The sequence below is a fragment of the Ambystoma mexicanum genome, chromosome 1q (genome assembly GCF_040938575.1).
Source record: "Ambystoma mexicanum isolate Mex_15411 chromosome 1q, UKY_AmexF1_1, whole genome shotgun sequence".
NCBI classification, from domain to species: Eukaryota; Metazoa; Chordata; class Amphibia; order Caudata; family Ambystomatidae; genus Ambystoma; species Ambystoma mexicanum.
In genome coordinates, this window is record NC_090922.1 from 235,821,286 (window position 1) to 235,841,710 (window position 20,425).

Here is a 20,425-nt window from a genome sequence, read left to right on the forward strand (position 1 = left end):
ATCTACCATAGCCACCAAATTCAAGTGCACCAGAAATGCTAGTTCAGCACTTACCTTTAATTAAGCATTTTGGCAGCATCTATTTTGCAGGGCTTTAGAGCGATTTGGGCAAGAGTTGAGCTTCACACGGAAGCTTCATGGAGCTAAAGACCTGTTCTGAGCATGTGCATTACAGCATTTCATCTTGACAGTGAGGAGCTGAAGGGACCATTGGAGAGGGGAGGGGGGAGGCAGGTGCTGCAGTGCCAACGAGGGCCTCAGCCTGAAGCCCCAGAGATGTTGTCAGGGGACTGAGGAGGAGTCTGCTGTGACACCAAGGTGGTAGAATTCCACGTGCAGATGGCCCTTTCACTCAGGTCAGAGGTCCCAGAGGGCTCAGATGAGAAACTAGCAGTGCATGAACCAGATGGTCTGGGAACATTATGGGGGCTGAAGGGTACTGTATTTATTGTGATAACCGCGTTCCTACAATAAAGAGAGGAAGTCTTTGTTGGTGCAGGGGGGGGGGGGGAAAGAGATCCTGTGTGCAGGGTGAACCAAAGGAATGCCAATAAGCACAAAACCGCAGGCAGCAGTCTCTACAAGACTCAATGAACAAGGGTGCTTTTCAGTGTTAGGGAGACATTTTTATGCTTCGTCCTCTCTCCTAGTGAGACCCACCCAGCATTTTTTGCTTGACTTCTGGCCCTTTCTTTAATCCTGGACGAGTGGATCCTTTTTCTACCAATTCATTCTTGTGGGCTCTGTCTTTTGGAACTATATTCTTTGTATCTTAGCTGTACTGTAGAGTCCATTTTCTCCATAGTACTTCAAAGGAATCTATATTTTACTATTGCAGCACACAGCTCCTTATGGGCAGTGTTGCTGGGGTAACTTGGGGTCGTCCTTTGAGATGCTTTTTCTTTACCATAGAGTAACTTCAGTTCTTAAATGGAGAGAGATACTTAGGATCTCTTAAAAAAGTTATAGTCCGAGAGATGAGCGCACACACCACCTTATGTGGAGTACCAAAGGGTACATAGTATCCCTCTTCGCTCTGCTCCTGTGATGCTTTAGTCACAGACAATTTCCTAGTTATGGCTGTTGGCAGTGGATGTGTTCGATTAACTATTGTGTAATTCTTATACCACAAACTATGTCCAGAGCCTCAGCAGTGCATAATAGGGGCATCCAAGTACCAACATGGGGCCTCCCTCCATTTTTCGCCATTACTAGCTTGGTTCTTTGTTAGCCTTTCTTCTACCATTCTGGGATGGTGAGGCCGGTGAGAGTCTTTTGCCTGGAACCCTTGGGTGTCCTGCTTAGGCACCAGAGTGTCTGGGCAGGCAGGAAGTGGTGGAGGAGTTTTCCACCCCCCCCCTGTCCTTTGTCTGCCAGAGTGCCTATATAGAACCAGCTCCCATCGAGGGTCTTGGCTGTCCGGATTGGACAGCCAAATGCCCCTTTCTGTAAATCGCTGAGAGAGATTGTCAGAGGAGTGTGTGCTGTAACTGTATAAAAAGGCAAGGCTCCTGAATGAAAAGCAAGTCGATCACTGGAAGCTAAAGTAACTTAAGACGTCAACCAGAGACGCCTGCAGACCCCATGCAACACCATGAAGCGACCACTGCTGTCCTGATCACAATCTGTCTGAGAAAGCAGCTCTGAAGAGGACGACTCCTTCCCTGGCGGTTGGGAACAACCAGTCCTAAGACTAACTTTGATTTGAGCCATCTCCCGAGGTCATGCGAGTTTCCAGAGCTGCTGAACGCCAATTCCAGGAGACCTGCTGCCCATTTCGAGTGCATCGCTGTGGATGTTAGAGAGAATTCTCTGTTTAGGCTGAGTTTCCTAACCTAGTGAGTCCCCCAGCAGCTTTGCTGGATTTTTGGGGTTTATTTTTTTCTCCTGGCAAAAGTGAGACTCTTTTACCCTCACTCTTGGACATGATTTGAGTGTGTTTCTTTGAATCTAGATGTGTTTAATGGGCTATGGGGTCTTTTACTCCATAGGGCTTCATGTGTTTTTGTGATGTGTGTTACACAGCACCCTCAGTGCAGTGACACAGGGGTGTCATAGTGACCCCCCCAGTATAGACTCCATACCCTGGGACTGACCGTCTCCCAAGCATGTAAAGTCACCATTGACTTTACTAGTCTTAAATTCTGAACAGAACCAGTACAAACCATCATATTGTGGACGTACTGACTGGGGCAATTCGATTGCCCCAGGGTCTGTTAGTCGAGGGGGCATGTCTCCGTCCCCCCTGATCGAGTTTTGGCTGGTGGCAGTGGATACTACTTTTTATATTCAACCGCGAATATTTTCCTATGGGATTTCCCATTGTTTTAGGCTACTATCTTTATTTAATTATTTACGGTAGCCTCGAACATACCGCCGGTTTATTTAATTAAAATTAATTCTCCGGTTGGTATTTTTTGCCAAAACTTGATTCTAAAATGGAGTTTGTGTTCTCTTCTGTGACTCCAACTCAAGTCGAGCCCTTTGTTCCACTTTTTGGCGGGCTTCTCCACAGAAGCCCTCCAAAGTGGTCCCACTCTGTCTGGGGTACTTAGGAGGGGTGGAGGGGAATTTAGGCACCCTGGACTGAGTTGCCTAGGCAACTCAAGTCGCACTCCATCCTGATTGGCCCAAGTGGTGAGCCGGCCGGCTCACCACTTAGCATGTTTGATTGACAGCTAGGCTGTGTGAATGGGGGTTGGCTGCATAAAAGCAGGGCTTTGGGGACTGGAACTTCAGAAGTCGCCACAGGACCTAAGAATCCGACGAGGGAGAAGCTGAGCCGACCTGCCACAACACCACCACCGGTGGAGCCCTGCTGGACCGTCTCACCACTTTTTCCCAACGACAGAGGAGATCTCCCGCCGGAGAGTCTTCTTCCTTTGACTGGTGGGGATAACCAGTTTGACCGTCTTTTCGCCTTCCCGACGTACCTCGTGGCCGCCTTGCCTGTGCCAAGCACCCCGGCAACCGGGATACCACGTTTTACTGCGACGAAAGGTACCACCTTTAACTGGAAAACTCCACGGCTGGTTTCTGTCCTGTCAGTGCAACAACCTTCATCTTTCCTCCAAGTCGAGATCTTCTCTTCCCCTGGACAACGACCAACTTGCACCCACTACCAGGAACAACTGCCACCGCTGGAGGATCCTTCCCACTTAAGGTACTGTGTCCCGCCTGGCTTCCCCGGCTACCGGCTTTACGGGGTAGATTTAGCCCCCGGCTTTCGACCTGGGTTAGCCTGGGACACCCTGGATAAACTTTCCTAAGCCTCTCTAAACTCTTTTTGAACCCTCTGCAAGACTTTCTAAGCCTAGTGTAACTGTGTGATCTTGGGCGCATTTGTGCTCTGCTCTCTCTAAGAGTGGGCCCAGCCTTTGGACTTTGGCTCACCAGTGACTTTTGCTCTTCTGCCTTGCTAAAAGTGTTCCTGAATCTTAGAGTGGTGTACCTTTCCATATTCTGTCTTTTTCCCTCCCTTTCTCACAAACGTATTGGAGTGCCATCTATTTAAGCGCTCACTTCTGTATGAAAATAAGTGGTGTTTCACAGTGACTTATCTGATAAGGAAAAAGGGGTGTATATATTATAATAGTAACTGTGTTTAGAATATTTTACAATAAGAGTGCTGGAGTGTTTTCAACAGTGTGTTTTTAAATAAATAATTATATACTTTGATACCAAAGCTCTGGTCAGTGTTTGCTTGTATTGTTGTATCTGAGTGCCTATTGTGTATACTTTGCATACTGCCTAACTCTTCTTGAGGGAAGTCCGACTGCTCAGCCACAGCTACCAGGTAAATCTGGGTGGTACAGACTGCTACCAAGTGGGTTTACTGCCAACACCTGTAGTCTTAAATCTTTTGCAGTGGTCCCTAAGGGAACTGCACAGGTTTCTAGCTAACAGTGGCAAGGCTGAATCTGTCCAAATCTTTCCCGAGCCCTCAAGGACACTCCAGAGATAAGATCCAACTCACCCAGACTCCCTCATCAGAGAGTGGGACAGCAGGAAGCAAAGATTGACTGGGCAAATCAGTCCTTTTTTGGTGCAGCAGAAGCTGCACCAAAACCACAGCATGACCAAAGAAGTTGCTGAAAGTCGTGCCAGAGATCTTCCCTCGAGACTGCTGAAGAGAGATCCAGTCCATTGTCCTGCCTTCAGTCATCAAACCAAGGAATCCAGAGGTCGGTCCAGAGATGCAACACAACGAAGCATCCACCACAAACATTTTCCGCTAACCTAAGATACTGTGGGGGAAAACATCCCATCGAAAGAGCGTTACTATTTGGTAAGTAACTTGTTCTTCGAAGGGATTGTGCCCTCCGACGTATTCCTTATCTTTGATAGACTCCCCTAGCAGTAGTATATAAGGGAGGCAGGAGTAAAATGAAATGTTTCCCTTTAAAGATGTACAGTATGCAACACAGCTTTTGCAACTTTTGTCTCCTGGCTAGAGGAGGAAGGAACAAGTTACTTACCTGTTACAGTTGTTCTCTAGCATGGGTCTGACATGGATTCACATGCTCATGAATATTCCCCGTCAGGATGGGAATCCTCGGTAAAGAAAAAAATCAGTATCCGTTTCATTTCTGATCTGTCTTTCTTAGAAGTAACCAATCGCTGGTCTCTGGGTCATACTGCCCCCAGGCAATGACTGCCCTCTGCCTAAGCCCCGCCTCTGGCAGCCATCTTCAGATTTGGTAGCACGTAAAGTGGCAGTATGACCAAGTGAAGAGCCGCAGAGGGGTAGGAGAGAGGGTTTGCATGTGAATCCATACCAGACCCATGCTGGAGAACAGTTACAGGTAAATAACGTGTTCCTTCTCCATTATGGGGTCTGGCATGGATTCACATGCTCATGAATACAAGAATACATAGCAGTGTTAGGGAGAATTCTCTGTTTAGGCTGACTTTCCTAACCTAGTGAGTCCCCCAGCAGCTTTGCTGGATTTCTGGGGTTTGTTTTTACTCCTGCCAAGAGTGGCACTCTTTTTCTCCCACTCTTGGACATGATTGCGGTGTTCCTTTGAATGTTAATGTGTGTCATGGGCTATGGGGCCTTTTACTCCATAGGGTCTCATGTTTTTTCTAGGTGTGTTACACAGCACCCTCCGTGCAGAACACCTGGGTGTCATAGTGACCCCCCACCATAGACTCCATACCCTGGGACAGACTACTGTCTCCCAGGGCATGTAAAGTCACCATTGGCTTTACTAGTCCCAAATTACTAACAGAACCAGTACAGACCATCATATTGTGGACATACTGGTAGGGGCAATTCGATTGCCCCTGGGTCTGTTATTCGAGGGGGCACTGTCCCGTCCCCCCTCATCGAGTTTTGGCTGGTGGCCATGGGTACTACTTTTTATATTCAACCGCAAATATATATCTATGGGATTTTCCCATTGTTCGAGGCCAATACGTTTTAACATAGCCTCTAACATACCACTGGTTTATTCATTTAATATTAATGCACCGGTTGGTATTTTCTGCCAGGACTCTGTTTTAAAATGGCGTTTGTGTTCGCCTCTGTAACTCCAAACTAAAGGTCGAGCCCTTTGTTCCACTTTTTGGCTGGCTTCTCCACAGAAGCCTCCAAAAGTGGTGCCACTCTGTCTGGGTACCACAGGAGGTGTGGGAGGGGGTTTAGGCACCCTTGACTGAGTTACCTTGGTAACTCAAGTCGCACTCTTGTGTGATTGGCCCAAGTGGTGAGCCGGCTGGCTCACCACTTAGCATATTTGATTGACAGCTACGCTGAGTGAATGGGGGTGTGCTGCATAAAAGCAGGGCTTTTGGGACTGGAACTTCAGAAGTCGCCACAGGACCTGAAAATCCGACGAGGGAGAAGCTGAGCCAACCTGCTACGACAACACCACGGGTGGAGCCCTGCTGAACCGACTCACCACTTCACAACGACAGAGGAGATCTCCCTGCTGGAGAGTCTTCTTCCCCTGACTGGTGGGCACAACCAGTTTACCTTCTTTTCTCGCATACCAGGACGTCTTGTGGTCGAATTGCCCGTGCCAAGCACCCCGGCAACCGGATAGCCACTTACCACTGGACCGCGAATCAAAGGACCGCTCCTTTTAAACGAGAACTCCGCGGATGGTTTCTTCCCTGGCAGTGCAACGGACCCCTGCTTTCCTCCCCGACAAGATCCTCTCCTCCCCCGGACGAAGCACCGACTTGCACCCGCTGCCAGGAACAACTGCCCCCGCTGGAGCGTTCTCGCCATTTTAAGGTAGCGTGTCCGCCAGGCCTCCCTTTCTAAAGATTGCTACAAAGTAACAATAATCCCTTAACCTTCTGGACTGGGCTGGCCGCCTTGACCATCTAACTGGTCCCTTTCTGTTGATCCAACTCCTTCTGAAACTATTGCGAGACTTTTGGGCACTTAACCTTTTGACCTTGGACACATTTCGACCGGAGCCTCTTAAAGTGGGTCCGGCCTTGTTAACTTTTACTTTACGGTTTTAACCTGCCTTCTTCTCCTACTGTGTTCTTCCGAAAGTGTTGGGATCCGTTTCAATCTTTGCTCTGCCTTTCTCTCCCTTTTTAACCGATTGATTAGAGTGCCATCTTCGTTAAGCGCTCACCGCTGTCTGAAAAGAAGTATTGCTTTACTTAAGACTTGTCTAATAATCGTTGAAGGGAGTGTATATCTTTTAGTGACCGTGTTTTTGAACTGCCTGATATGCCAGTATGTTTAACTAGATGTGTTTTTAAATAAATAATTATCTCTCTTTTACACCAAGCTCTGGTCAGTGTTTACTTGTTCTACTGTGTTCTTTTGACCTATTGTGAATACTCTGTATACTGCCTAACTCTTCTTGAGAGAAGTCTGACTGCTCAGCCACAGCTACCAGGTAAACCTGGGTGGTACAGACTGCTACCAATTGGGTTTACTGCCAACCACCTGCAGTCTTAAATCTTTTGCAGTGGTCCCAGAGGGAACTGCACAGGTTTCTGCCTAACAAGCAGTACACACATGCACAACCACGGGAGGTGGCAAAGGCTCAACATTAAGCATTTCATACCTCCTCACCAGGCTCACCTTAAGCGAACAGGTTGCGCAGCACCGCTTGGCCGACTCTGGACTCCTCCCTGGAATCCCGGTCGACGCAGTAGAATCTCGTGAAGGTGTGCGTCGACCTCCACGTAGCAGCCCTGCAGATGTCCAGCAGGGGCACACCAGACAAGAAGGCCATGGTAGCAGCGATCGCTCTGCTCAAATGAGCTCTCGGACGGCCGGGCAACGATCGGTTTGCCAACCGATGACAGCGCATGATGCAGCCGGAGAGCCATCTGGAAATGGAAACCTTAGAGAGGGCATTCCCTTGATTCACAGGTCCAAAGTTCACAAACAGCTGTGATGTCTTCCGAAAACTTTTTGTGCGGTCCACATAGGACTTCAGCGCCGGGAAGAAAACAGGTAACACCAAGGGCTTGTTGAGATGGAAGTCCGACGGCACCTTGGGCATGAAGGAGGGGTGCGATCTCAGCACTACCCTCGTATCGTGAAAGTTCAGGTATGGAGGCTTGCAGGATAGGGCCTGAATCTCTCCCACGCGTCGTGTGGAGGTGATGGCCACAAGGAACGCTGTCTTCCACAACAGAACGGCGGACCCATGAGCCTGGTCAGCACCACGTTGAGCTCCCACGCCGGGGCTGGCGCCTTCACCGGCGGGAATGACGAAACAGTCCTTTCATAAATTCCTTCACCAGGCGATGACACCACAGGGATGACTGCCCTTTAGTTCTGGTGTATCTGGAAATCGCTGCCAGATGTATCTTGATTGAAGCATGAGAAAGTTCAGCTTTGGCCAGCGACATTAGGTATGGTAGCACTTGAGGGGCTGTAATCCTGAGAGGATTAATCTTCTGTGCACGGCACCAGACAGAGAACCTCTTCCACTTGTGTCCGTAGCACGAGAGTTAAGGACGCCCTGGCCTTTGCAAGGACACCTCTGCAGTCAGCCAGGATATTGTATCCTCCAAACTCTAGTGCTGCAGGAGCCAGGCCTGCAAGTTCAGCGACTCCGGGTCGTGATGAAGAATGGCTCCTCCTTCTCTGGAGAGAAGATCCGCGTCCGTCAGCAGTTTGAATGGTGGGGACGCTCACAAGTCCAGAAGGTCTGGGAACCATATCGGTCTCGGCCACTTCGGTGCGACAAGGATCATCCTGCACCGGGACCTCTTGAGTTGGTTGATGAGCCTGAGCAGCAACGGCAACGAAGGGAACGCATAAAGGAACAGGCCGTCCCAAGGGAACGAGAAATCATCGCCCATGCTCCTCGGCTGGGGGAACCTGCTGGCGAAGCTCTGGCACTTGGAGTTTGTCGCCGTCGTGAACAGGTCCATTTGGGGTTTGCCCCATCGTCGGAAGAGTTGATCCACTTGATCCTGGCGTAGTTCCCACTCGTGGCACGAGCGCAGGTCCCTGCTGAGTGAGTCGGCTATGGTGTTTTTTTATCCCTGCTAGATGAAAGGGTATCAGGAACATCCCCTGGGCAACAGCCCAGTGCTACAGGTCCTGTGCTTCTTTGGACAGGGCTGGGGATCTGGTTCCTCCTTGCTTCCTGATGTAGAACATCGTGGTGGTGTTGACGGTGAAGATCCTCACCACTTTGCCCATGACGGACGGGAGGAAAGACGAGAGCCCAGAACACCGCCCGGAGCTCCAGCATGTTGATGTGGAGCGGCCTCTCCTCCTCTCGCGTGAAGATCCCCGGTGTGCGCTCCCCATCCGTCGTCACCGTCATCGGATATGCTGGGGTCTGAAAGTCTGTGCCCGCCGCGAGATGCGCGCAGGTGCCCCACCTTCGAACAGCTTGGCGGAATACTTGGTTGAGCGAGATCTTGTCCTCGAAGCTGCCCGTCGCTTGCATCCAACTGGCATCGAGAAACTCCTGTAAAGGACGCATCCGAAGCTGGCACAGGCGCACCAGATAGATGCAGGAGGACATCATCCCGAGAAGGGATTTGACGGACCTCACTCTGGCCACGTCCGTGGCCAGCAGATGCTTTATTTTGCCCAGGATGGCCTTTGTTCTTTCCTCTGACGGCAAGGCCAATCACGCCACTGTATCGAGCTTGGCTCCCAGAAACAGTGCGACCTGCGATGGGACCAGGTGGGATTTGGGGAAGTTGATGGAGAATCCCAGGTCCATGAGCAGCTGGACGGTCTTCGCCGTGTGTTCGACGGCGAGCTCCCTTGTTGTTGCCCGGATGAGCCAATCGTCCAGGTAAGGTTACACGTGGATCCCCTGCAGCCGCAGCCGCGCCGCCACCAGTGCTAGGCACTTGAACACCCTGGGAGTCGACCAAATCCACCCTGGGATCCTCCAAATACGACGACGATAGGAAGTCGCCTTCCTCCAGCTGTCCCAGCACGTGCTGGAGGGTGACCATCCGGAACTTCTGTGCCTTGTTGTACTTGTTCAGTCGACGCAGGTCCAGGATGGGGCGCCATCCGCCCGTCTTCTTTCGGACGAGGAAGTATCTTGAGTAAACTCCAGAGCCCCGAAGCCTCTTTGGGACGAGCTTGAGGGCACCTTCTTTTGAGCATCGCCTTTAACTCTGACAGTAGTTGAGGGACGTGGTTTTCCTTCCTGGCCACGGGTGGAATGCGGGAACACTTTAGGAATTCCAGTGTGTGCCCCTGGGCCAGGGCATCGAGCATCCAATGGTCAGTGGAGATGGATTTCCACACTGACGAACCTCGTCAGCCGGCCTCCCACCGGGATGCTTAGGTGGGGGCCCTGACACCACGGCCGGATCAGTCTTGCTTGGCCGCCGCCTTGGCGACGACGCCGAGGTCCTGCAGACTTGCCTCGTCCCCTGTAGGTTTCTTGCGACGAGTAGCAGGCCGCTTGACGGTACGTTGAGGAGCCTCCGCCGAATCCCTTGGAGGCACCTTGCTTGCCTCCAGAGTTCCGAAAGGGCGGATGTCGTCGTAGCACTCCCAAGGCCCGAGCCGTCTGTCGGTCTTGATGGCCTGAAGGGACTCATCCACTGTCTTCCCAAACAGGTTGTTCCCGTCAAAGGTCATGTCCAAAACTTGGCCTGTACATCCTGGCGGAAATCCCTCCCCTTGAGCCATCCCCACCGTCGAAGGCAAACACTGTTGCCCAATTGGTGGAAACCGGTGTCGGCAATGTCCGTGGCCACCGTTATGGCGTGGTCAGAGACCACCTCACCCTCCTGCAGGATTGCCAGGGTCTCTGACCTCTTATCGTCCGGGAGGAAGTCCAACAGAGGGGCAATCTTGTACCAAAACTCCGTCGTAGCGGGCCACGATCACTAGGGCGTTGGCCGCCTTAATCGTCGCCGCCGAGATGACTCGTCCCATGGCATCCAGCTTCTTTCCCTCGCCGCCAGGCAGGGAAGTAGAGGTCGAGGCCGATGCCCCCCACGCTTTCTTCTTGGCCGCTGCTGAAATGACCGAATCCGGGGTCAGTTGCCCTCTAAGGCACAAAGGGGCAGCGTCGGGGATCCGGTACTTCTCGTACCGGTCCCTCTTAGCAAGTGACGTGGACGGGTTCTTGAGGAGGGCAAGTCCCTCGTCCCAGATGTCATCCAACAACGACACCGCGAGGACCGTTTTCCTTTTGGCCTCACGCCGTTGGTAAAGGAAGTCTTCCTTCTCTTTGGGGCAGAGCTGAAAAAGCTTGGATGCCCTGGCGATCATGGTGTGAAACGAGCCAATTTCGTCAGGATACGCCCCAGGAATCGGCGACGGGAGATCAGTGCCGTCACTACAGTCGTCATCCGTCCCCGCCGTGGCCGTATCCATTCCTGTGTCCTCCCTCGGGGTCGGGATGGAGACAAAGCCCGAGAGGGCCGTGAGGGCTGAGAATGCCGGCTTGGATGGATCCTTCGCTTGTTAGGGGGGCTTCCCGACGGACTCTGCTCTGTCGGGTCCTCCCTCGGAGGCAAGGGCAACCTGGTCCTTATCTTGTGCATGAGGCCTGGATTGCTGTCAAAATGGCCGCTGAGTTGTCTTGTGGCCCGGGCTGCGACAGACGCAACGGTTGCTCCTCCTCCACCGGAGCCTCGTCGTCAGCCACGCTCTAGTCGTCCCCCTCATTGGCATCCCTCCCGTGGGGACGGGCCTCCTCTATGACTTCGACCAGGTACTCCTCGTATGTCATGTCCGTTAAGGCCACCGCCCCCCCTCTTTTTCCACCGGGGTCTTCACAGGGGTCTTCGATGGCTTAAAAGAGGCTTCCCTCCACTGGGGCAGGGAAACTCTGGGCCCCGAGGTCGCCTCAACGGGGGGAGCCTACACAGGCTTCCCCAGGGCTGTAGCGATAACCTCAAAGTAGGCCTTGGCCGGGTGAATCAAGGCCTTCACCACCTTGGGCGCGCTTGAGGCCTTCACCTTAGGGGGAGGGTCACCGCCTCGTACCCCTTCGGCCGGTTCCTTCGAGATCGACCGGGGCCTCTCCAGAAGCTAAGTCGGGTTCTCGACTTTCTCTTCCCCGAGCCAGAGCGTTGGCTCGTGGTTAATGGCATCGGTGAAGGTGCGCCCTGCCTGGCAGCCGAGGAGCCTGACCGTTCGGCGCTCCGGTGCCCGCGGACTCGCAGTGCTTTGCCTTCTTTTGGGCCCCCGTCATCGAGGCGCCCTCACAGAACTTAGACCACTCTGGTTTCTTCTTCTCACCTGCTGGGATCTTGCTTTCCAATCAGTTGGCGAGACGGGTCCGACGGTCCCTCATGGTTCGTTCCGACATGTTCATGCAAAACGCACAGTCCTTCGCCACGTGCAATTTGTCTTCATGAAGGCAGTAGAAGCACTTCGAGTGCTTGTCCTCCTTGAACAGGTTATGTAGCTTGCATCCAGGGCATTTCCTGAACAGCTTGCCTGGTGTCGAGCTTCCTTTTTCCTGGGCCATGTCCACAAGGTAGGCCTCAGAAACTTCTGGAATCCTCCAAGAAGCATAGCTCAACGAAAACTTCACCCTTGAGGGGCGTAGAATTTTCCGAAACGGGTCCCCATTGATCGGAAGTAGAAGCAGTGGAGCTTGAGCCTCTATTTAACCGAAAAATGAGAAATCTTTGAAAAAGCACGAAACGCAGAAAAAAGCTTGAGAGCTATGGCACGAGGACTCCCAACACTTGAACGTGCGGTAAAAATCTGAAGATGGCTGCCAGAGGCGGGGCTTAGGGAGAGGGCAGTCATTGGCTGGGGGCCGTATGACCCAGAGACCAGTGATTGGTTACTAAGAAAGACAGATCAGAAATGAAACTGATACTGATTTTTTCTTTACCGAGGATTCCCAACCTGACGACGGGGAATATTCATGAGCATGTGAATCCATGCCAGACCCCATGCTGGAGAATCAAGGCTGTAAAACTTGGTAAAAGTGTGTGTAGACGACCATGTGGCAGCCGCACATATGTTCTTAATTGGAACTCCTCTTTGGAGCGCTGAAGAGGCTGCGATACCCCTAGTTGAATGAGCCCTAAGATGTTGAGGGGGCACTTTTCCTGCCAATTTTTAGCATTCTATAATAGTTAAAATAATCCATCTTGAAATGGTTTGTTTTGTAATTGGCAGACCTAATTTGTGCCCTGCATATCCTACAAATTATTGGTCTGCTTGTCTGATTCTTTCAAGTCTGCTAATGTAAAAGCAGAAGGCACGCCTTGGATACAGCCTGTGTAATCTCTCTTCCTCTTTCCCTGGATGGGGAGGACGATAGAACAAAGGTAAAGTTATTTTCTGAGTAATGTGGAATTCCAAGACCACTTTTGGGAGAAAATTAGGCTTCACTTGTAAAACAGCCTTATCTTTATGAAAGATTGTATGAGGAGGTTTGAAAGATAAAGCTTGTAATTTGCTCACTCTTCTGGCAGAAGTTAAAGCCACTAGAAAAACTGTTTTAAGAGTGAGGAACCTTAATGAACAGGAATGAAGGGGTTCGAATGGAGTACCCATTAGGAATTTCAAGACTACGTTTAGGTCCCACAATGGAACTTGAAAAGGCGTTGGGGGGATAAACATTACTTAATCCTTTCAGTAACTGAATTACTAAAGGTAATTTGAAATATGAAGGCCCCTCAGCAGTGCGCTTAAAGATTGACAGCGCTGCGAGGTAGCCTTTGATCGTACCAACTTGAAGACCTGAATTTGCTAAGTAAAGCAAGAAAGATAACACCATCGGTGTATTAAATGAAAAGGGTTCAATATTCTTTTCTCTACACCAGCTGCAAAATTTGTTCCAACCGTAGCGGTATAAAGTCTTTGTTGCTGGCCTTCTGGCTGAAAGCAACACCTCCATGACGTCATCCGGGAGATCCCAATCCTTGTATCTCAACCTTTCAGAAACCAGGCGTGAAGGTTGAGAGTTCTGATATCCGGATGGAGAACCTGACCTCCCTTCTGCGAGAGAAGATCCTCTCTTTGCGGAAGACTTTGGAGGGCAGATGGACAGGTCTAGAAGATCTGGGTACCACGTTCTCCTGGCCCAATCCGGGGCAATTAGGATCATGGATTACCGGAATCTTCTCAACCTCCTGATCATTTGAGGAGTGACGGGGACTGGAAACATACAGAAGTGGATACTCCCAGTCCACTACAAACGTGTCCGCTAGAGCTCCTCTCGGGGGAAATTTCCATGAGCAATACTGATCACTCAGCTTCAATAGGTTGATGTGTAGTCTGGACTCCGATGGAGACCGACTGCTGATGCTCAAGTCGTGGCATGGGCTCCCCACCCTGTGAGTGAAGCATCCGTGAATACCGTCATCTCTGGCCATGGTTGCCAAAACTGTTCTCCTTTTAAGATGTTCTCCTGACAGGCCCACCAATGAAGTTCTCGAGCTACTCTGTCCAGAATTAGTAGGAGATCGGACATTCTCCCTGAGAATTGTGACCACTGGGACCTTTAGTGCCCACTGCAGGGATCTCATTCTCAGGCGAGCCTCTGGCACTAGGAAGATGCAGGATGCCATGAGGCCGAGCAACCTCAAAAAGTCAAAGGTTGGTAGACGTTGGGCATTTTGAAACCTGGTGACCATCTGTAGAATATCTTGAGCCCTCACCTCTGGTGGCGAGGCTTTTCCCAGGGTTGTGTCCAGGACTGCTCCAATGAATTGGAGTCCCTGTTATGGTATCATCTGTGACTTCTGTAAGTTGAGGGAGAAGCCCAGCTTGTGAAGGAAGTGGCAAACAATCTAGATGGATCTGAGCTTGTTCCGGGGATACTGCTCTGATCAACCAGTCGTCCAGGTAAGGGTAGACATGAATCCCTTCCCTCCTTAGACTTGCAGCCACAGCCGCCATTAGCTTGGTAAAGACCCTCGGGCGGAGGTCAGCCCAAATGCCAGAACTCGAAATTGATAATGAGAGTTGCCAATTGCAAACCTCAGGTATTTCCTGTGTTTGAGATGGATTGGCACATGGAAATAAGCATCCTGAAGGTCTAGGGATAACCAGTCCTGAAGCTGGAGGGCCTGAAGGATCTGAGAAAGGGTTACCATCTTGCATTCGTCTTTCCTAAAGGAATTTGTTCAATTCTCGCTAGTCCAAGATGGGTCTCAATCCTCCGTCCTTCTTTGGTACGAGAAAGTATGGGGAATACCAACCCTTGTACCTCTCCGCTACAGGTACCGGTTCTATGGCACCTTTCGCTAGCAGGTCTGAAATCTCCTGCGGAAGAAGCGGGTCTGGAAACTTCAAAGAGTTGTTGCCTGGTGGATGACTGAGGAGTTTGTAGGAAAGGCAGGCAGAAACCTTGAGCAACTGTCTCCAATGCCCAAGAATCTGATGTAATAGCCTTCATTCTGCCAGATGTTGAGTAAACCTGCCCCCTACTGGTGTCTTGTGAAGGGAGACCTCAGAGGGGTTTAGAAGTGGCTGACGCAGATGCGGAGGGTAAAGTAGTGCCTGCTGGCGCGGATTTTGTACCTTTGACCCGTCCACTAGATGTGAATCGTCTCACGCCCCTTTGAATTGGCTGTCATCTGCCTTTTCCGAATGCGGAGTAAAAGTGAAAGGACTCCCCTCCCCCCCCCCCCTTCCAGGATGTACCTGTGGGGCGATTTGGAGTTTGCAAGATTGCAGTCCCAAGGGATTTCGATGCTGCTTTTCTCCAGGCTGTCATCAGCCTTCTTTCCAAATAGAGAAGTGCCGTCAAAGGGCATATTTAAAAGTCTGGCTTGCACATCTGGAGCAATACCAACTTACGCAACCACGTACTCGCCGCCATGGCCCTACTGATGCGGTCAGCAAAGTCAATGCCTGAAGGTACTCACACATTGCATCCCTGATGATGTTTAAGAATGCTTCCCGTTCTTCCCCTTCTGGGAGACAGTTCGCCGCAGATTAAGCACACTCCCAAAGTGTATGGCTGAATCTTGCTAGCGCGCAAGAGGCGTTGATCGATTTAAGCGTCATACTACATGCCGAAAAGACTTTTTGACATGATGTCAAATCTTTTATCATCTGTGTGTTGTGGAATAGTGGGGTATGCCGATTTACTGTTTGATGAAGTCGCTGCCTGCACAACTAAACTCTCTGGAGTTGGATGTTTGCTTAGATATTCAGGATCTGAAGCCGATACTCTGTATTTAGCAGACCGTTTATTTACTGCAGGGATAACTTCAGGAGTCTCCCAATTTGCAGATATTTTCCTTTGCAGAGCAGCATGAAAAGGGACAATGGGATCCTCTTGGGGTCCTTTATCTAACATATCAGTAAGGTCATCTTGCTGAAAAGAAGGTGCAGATGTAGTCCACCCCATAAATTCAATTATTCTAGCCCTATAAGGTATCTCAGCATGTTCTCCAGGTTCTGGTCTAGCAAACTATACTTCTGGAGATGTATCTATACCACTTGCCTCATGTAGAGATTCTTGTAGGTCGTTTAACCTATTTTCTTCAGAGATGAATTCCTCTGGAATGTGTACTGTAGTCCTTTGTAGACCAAAAGGTCTCTCATTGTCAGAGTCCTCCCCTTCTTCATATATGGAGGAAAAGGCTCTAAAGTAATCAGACCTAGGATATGGAGTTAAACCCATTCCTAGAGAACTCGAGAGGATCGGAATCCTACTCTGCGTTGACAAGATTGTCGATGGCACTCTCAATGTCATAGTCGGGGCTTTCGACACCTCTGGTGCCTGTGACGTAGAGGCAGTTCTAGACTTATCCTTCATCGGAGTCTAAGGCTGCGTCGATGAGGCAGATTTATGTGTCGTAGGTTCTTTCGACAATGGCGTCGATGATGCAGATTTGTGTGTCAAAGGAATCGACGACAGCGATGACGCAGTCTTATTGCCTTTACTCAAGGGTTCATGACACTCGAGTATTTTTATTTGCCCGGTTCAATGACTCGCAGCGTTTGATTTTTCAAGTCTTTCACCCAGGGTATTACCTTTTGACGTCTCAGAGGAGGGGGGGGGTGTCGAGGCCGCTTTCTCGAAAACGCTAAGCATTTTTTAACGGTATTCCTCCCACTTAACCAGAGAGCTGTGTTTCGTGGGGCAGGTGACCCTTACTGGGGAATTAGAGGAAGAGGGAGATCTATGGTGCCTTTACTTAGAATGTCTCGATCTTGAAGAATGATGGGAACCCCTTTGAGATCTCGATTGGGAATGTTTCTTTTGACGAGGAGACGAATACCTCGACTTAGCCGAAGAAACTTTTGAAGGTGTAGAAGTGTTAAGAGCCTTACCTCTTTCCAACTTCCCCTTACGCTCCTTCAAGGCTTTCGCCGTCATGGACATACAGTCCTCACACTCCGAACAGTGATGCTCCGATCCCAGGCACCACAAAAAGACCCATTGAGGATCCGTTAAAGACATTTTCTTTCCACAGTCGCGACATTTTTTAAAACCGGACCATGGAGTCGATGGTTCGGATGAAGATGCCATTGTTATAAATTTAGATTTTCAAAGAATAAGAAGATTTTTATGAAGAATGGAACCGAGCGTTACGTTTCCGAGGCTCACGAAGTATGGAAAAAACAGAACTGAACAACGGACGCTGCGCAAGTCTATTTGTACTCATGTTGGCGCCGATACGGAGGCTGTCGAGGGACACCGACTTGAGGTAGGTCAACGCACAGCGCCCTCTACTGGAAAAAATTCCCCAGGCGGCCGGCAAGCTGGAATGGATTATATCAAAGATAAGGAATATGTCGGAGGACACAATCCCTTCAAAGGTATTGCTTACTAGAATACAGAAAGTCGCTCCAGAGTATTGGTATGCACATACAGGTGTCTAGGGCAAACCCCTCTTACCTCCGACGCAAGCCGCTACTTGTGTGCCTTTGGAGTCCTTTAACAGGGTCTCCAACGCTGGTTAAGCCTTCTTCTATGTTCCTTCCTGGAGACTAGAAAGTATAAATAGGAACTTTTGATTCCTACTGATTTCCAAGACTGAGCCGCTACGAACTGAATTTTAGCTATGGTGCATTATTGACTTTGAAAGACTTGCTGTGATGCGAAACTGCCACAAGAAACTGAAGCTCTGCTAGGCTAACACTAACCAACTGTTTTCCTTCCCACAAATCACTCTTATATGTGTATGCAGACTAAATATAATTACTGTATTACTTTGTGGGTGCGCGTTATTACCTACCATCAAACTCCAGTAACAATTGTATGTGTTCAGCATTAAGAAGTGACCATTAGAAATTTTTGTAAAGTATAGCTATGTTTGTTGGTTTATTGTCCTAAGTATTAACACTAACTTGTGTACATATAAAAAAAAATCTATATTTGAATATACATTCATGTGCGTTTCCTTGATGTGCATTACTGACTGGGTTCAGTGTACTTGCCTACAGCGCATACCTTCCTCTTACGATAAGCCCGATTGCTCTGCCAAAGATCTCCAAGTAGTACATACATATACTAAGCAGAAGTTTCAAAACCTTTGAATTCAAGGGGTTGGAAAAACTCCTGCCTGACCCTATAACTAAGATGGGAGTAATCTCGACCAAATAATAAAGGAACCCTCCTAGTCAGCTTTACTCAAACAATAAAGGCCTATATCAACAAATAACCTAATGCCCGCCCTCACTCTAATACAAAATAATGGGACAGAGCTATGCATCTAAAAAAGGAAACAGGAAAAAAAATAAAAAAATATATAAAAATCAGTGGTGAAACGAAATGTTAAAATGGCAATATAAATCGGTCTTGATTCTCGTCCCCACGTTGCATAGCACAGGGTTAGATGGAACACTTGATGAACACATTTTGGCTTGCTAACAAAGCTAGGCGGCTAGCTTTGCCCTCCATAGCTTTCTTGGACGCTTGGCTGCACGGTAAACATTGACTGACTGTGGATTTGTTAAAGACATTGAGTTCTTCATTACGAGCACAGCCGGAGTGCCGTTGCGCCCCTGATTGGATTCCAGTCTTCTTTTTTGATATATATATATATATATATATATATATATATATATATATATATATATATGGGATACATTACTCACCGTAATCGTATTTCTGATGCTTGTATCTGCTTAGATTCACATGCTGTGCATAGGCCGACATCTAGTGGAAGCTGCGGAGTATTACAGTTTGTTTTTCGAAAGTCGAAAATGGGCGTCGACACAGGCGTGCCAGTAATACTATCCCTAGTGTGACGTCCACTGTACCCAAGATCCCTCACGCGTGTAGGATCCTCAGATTGTATTTTTTCTGACATGAGGAAGCATGAGGAGTAGCGTGAGTACAGATAATCCAAGCAGATAGACAGAAAAGGTAAGACTACAAGCAATCATGCGCCTTCTCTCGGAGGGGAGGAAGGGTGGGTCGCATGTGAATCTAAGCAGATACAAGCATCAGAAATACGATTACGGTGAGTAATGTATCCCTTCTGAGGCTTGTGGAATCTGCTTAGATCACATGCTGTGCATAGATTAGCGAGCAGTACCAGAAGAAGGAGGTGGGATGTGAGAAGGGTCATGAGCAAACAGGTGTCTTAGAACCGCTTGTCCCACTTGTGTATCTGTCTTGGAATGAGTGTCAATGCAGTAATGCTGAGTAAAAGTGTGAATAGAGCTCCAAGTAGCCGCTTTGCAAATGGTGTCGAGGGGAACATTTGCAATGAAAGCCAGAGTGGCACCAATGCCTCTAGTAGAGTGGGCCCTTGGCGTAAAAGGCAGAGTCTTGTCAGAAAGAGAGTAACACAGCTGTATACAGTTGATAATCCACTTCGAGATAGCGCCCTTAGAGACGCGATCCCCCTCTCTGCCTGTAGCTACGGAGACAAACAGTTGATCTGTTTTCCTTAGCGGTCTGGTTTTATTTACATAGTATAGGACCGCCCTACGCACATCTAGGGTGTGTAGTTTCACCTCAGCCGAGCTTTGCGGGTTTTGGAAGAAAGCCGGAAGCTCGATGGACTGGTTTACATGGAACTTGGATATGAATTTAGGTGAGAACCTAGGGTGTGTGCGTAAAACCAGTTTGTCCTTGTGGATAGTAAAGAAAGGATCCTGCACTGACAGAGCCTGAATTTCACTGACCCTTCTTATGGAGGTAATGGCTACTAAGAAGGCCGTTTTATAAGTCAGGTGTTTGAGACTACTTTTATGCATGGGTTCGAATGGGGGTCCCATGAGCTTAGCTAGCACCACGTTGAGGTCCCATCCTGGCGGTGGGTTCGAAATAGGAGGGTGAAGTCTCTTTACTCCTTCCATGAAGGCTTTAACCACTGGTACTTTCCACCACGAGACCTTGTTATGGGATGTGGTGTAAGCCGAGAGGGCTGCCAGGTGTACTTTCAGCGAGTTAAAAACCAACCCTGCATCCAGCAGGTGGAGCATGTATGTCACAACGTTGGAAGGAGTGCAATCAACCGGGTTGATTTGTTTATTCTGGCACCAGATAACGAATCTTTTCCACTTATCAAAGTAACAGTGCCTTGTATTTGGTTTCCTGGACTCCTTTAGAATGTCCATACACCTCTGTGGTAATTTGAGATGTCCAAACTCTATGACTTCAGGAGCCATGCTGCTAGGTTCATAGAGTTGGGTTCCTGATGCACTGTTTGACCCTGTTGCTGGGACAGTAGGTTGTACCAGGCTGGGAGTCTGATGGGTTCGCACACCGCCATCCTGCGTAGGTGTGGAAACCATGGTTGTCTCGCCCACATGGGAGCAACTAGGATGAGCGTCATAGATTCCTTGTTCATCTTGTACACCACCTTCCTGATGAGAGGAGTTGGTGGAAAAGCGTACGCAAACATCCCTGACCAGTTTATCCACAGGGCATTCCCTTGGGAGTCCGGCTGGGGGAACCTGGATGCAAATCCTGGGCATTGTTTGTTTTCGCTTGTGGCGAATAGGTCTATAGTGGGGAAACCCCACTGAGAGAAGAGATCTTCTACTACGTCTCTGTGAAGGACCCATTCGTGTTCTTCTGGGAGGGAGTTTCTGCTTAGAGCATCCGCTAGGGAATTG

At 49.4% G+C, this 20,425-nt stretch overlaps 1 protein-coding gene across 4 annotated transcripts in view; it reads right to left on the reverse strand.

Annotated features, from left to right (window-relative positions):
- Positions 1 to 20,425, reverse strand: part of CNOT3 (CCR4-NOT transcription complex subunit 3) — a 1,293,124-nt gene that overhangs the window by 722,019 nt on the left and 550,680 nt on the right. The gene's annotated exons all lie outside the window — the stretch shown is intronic.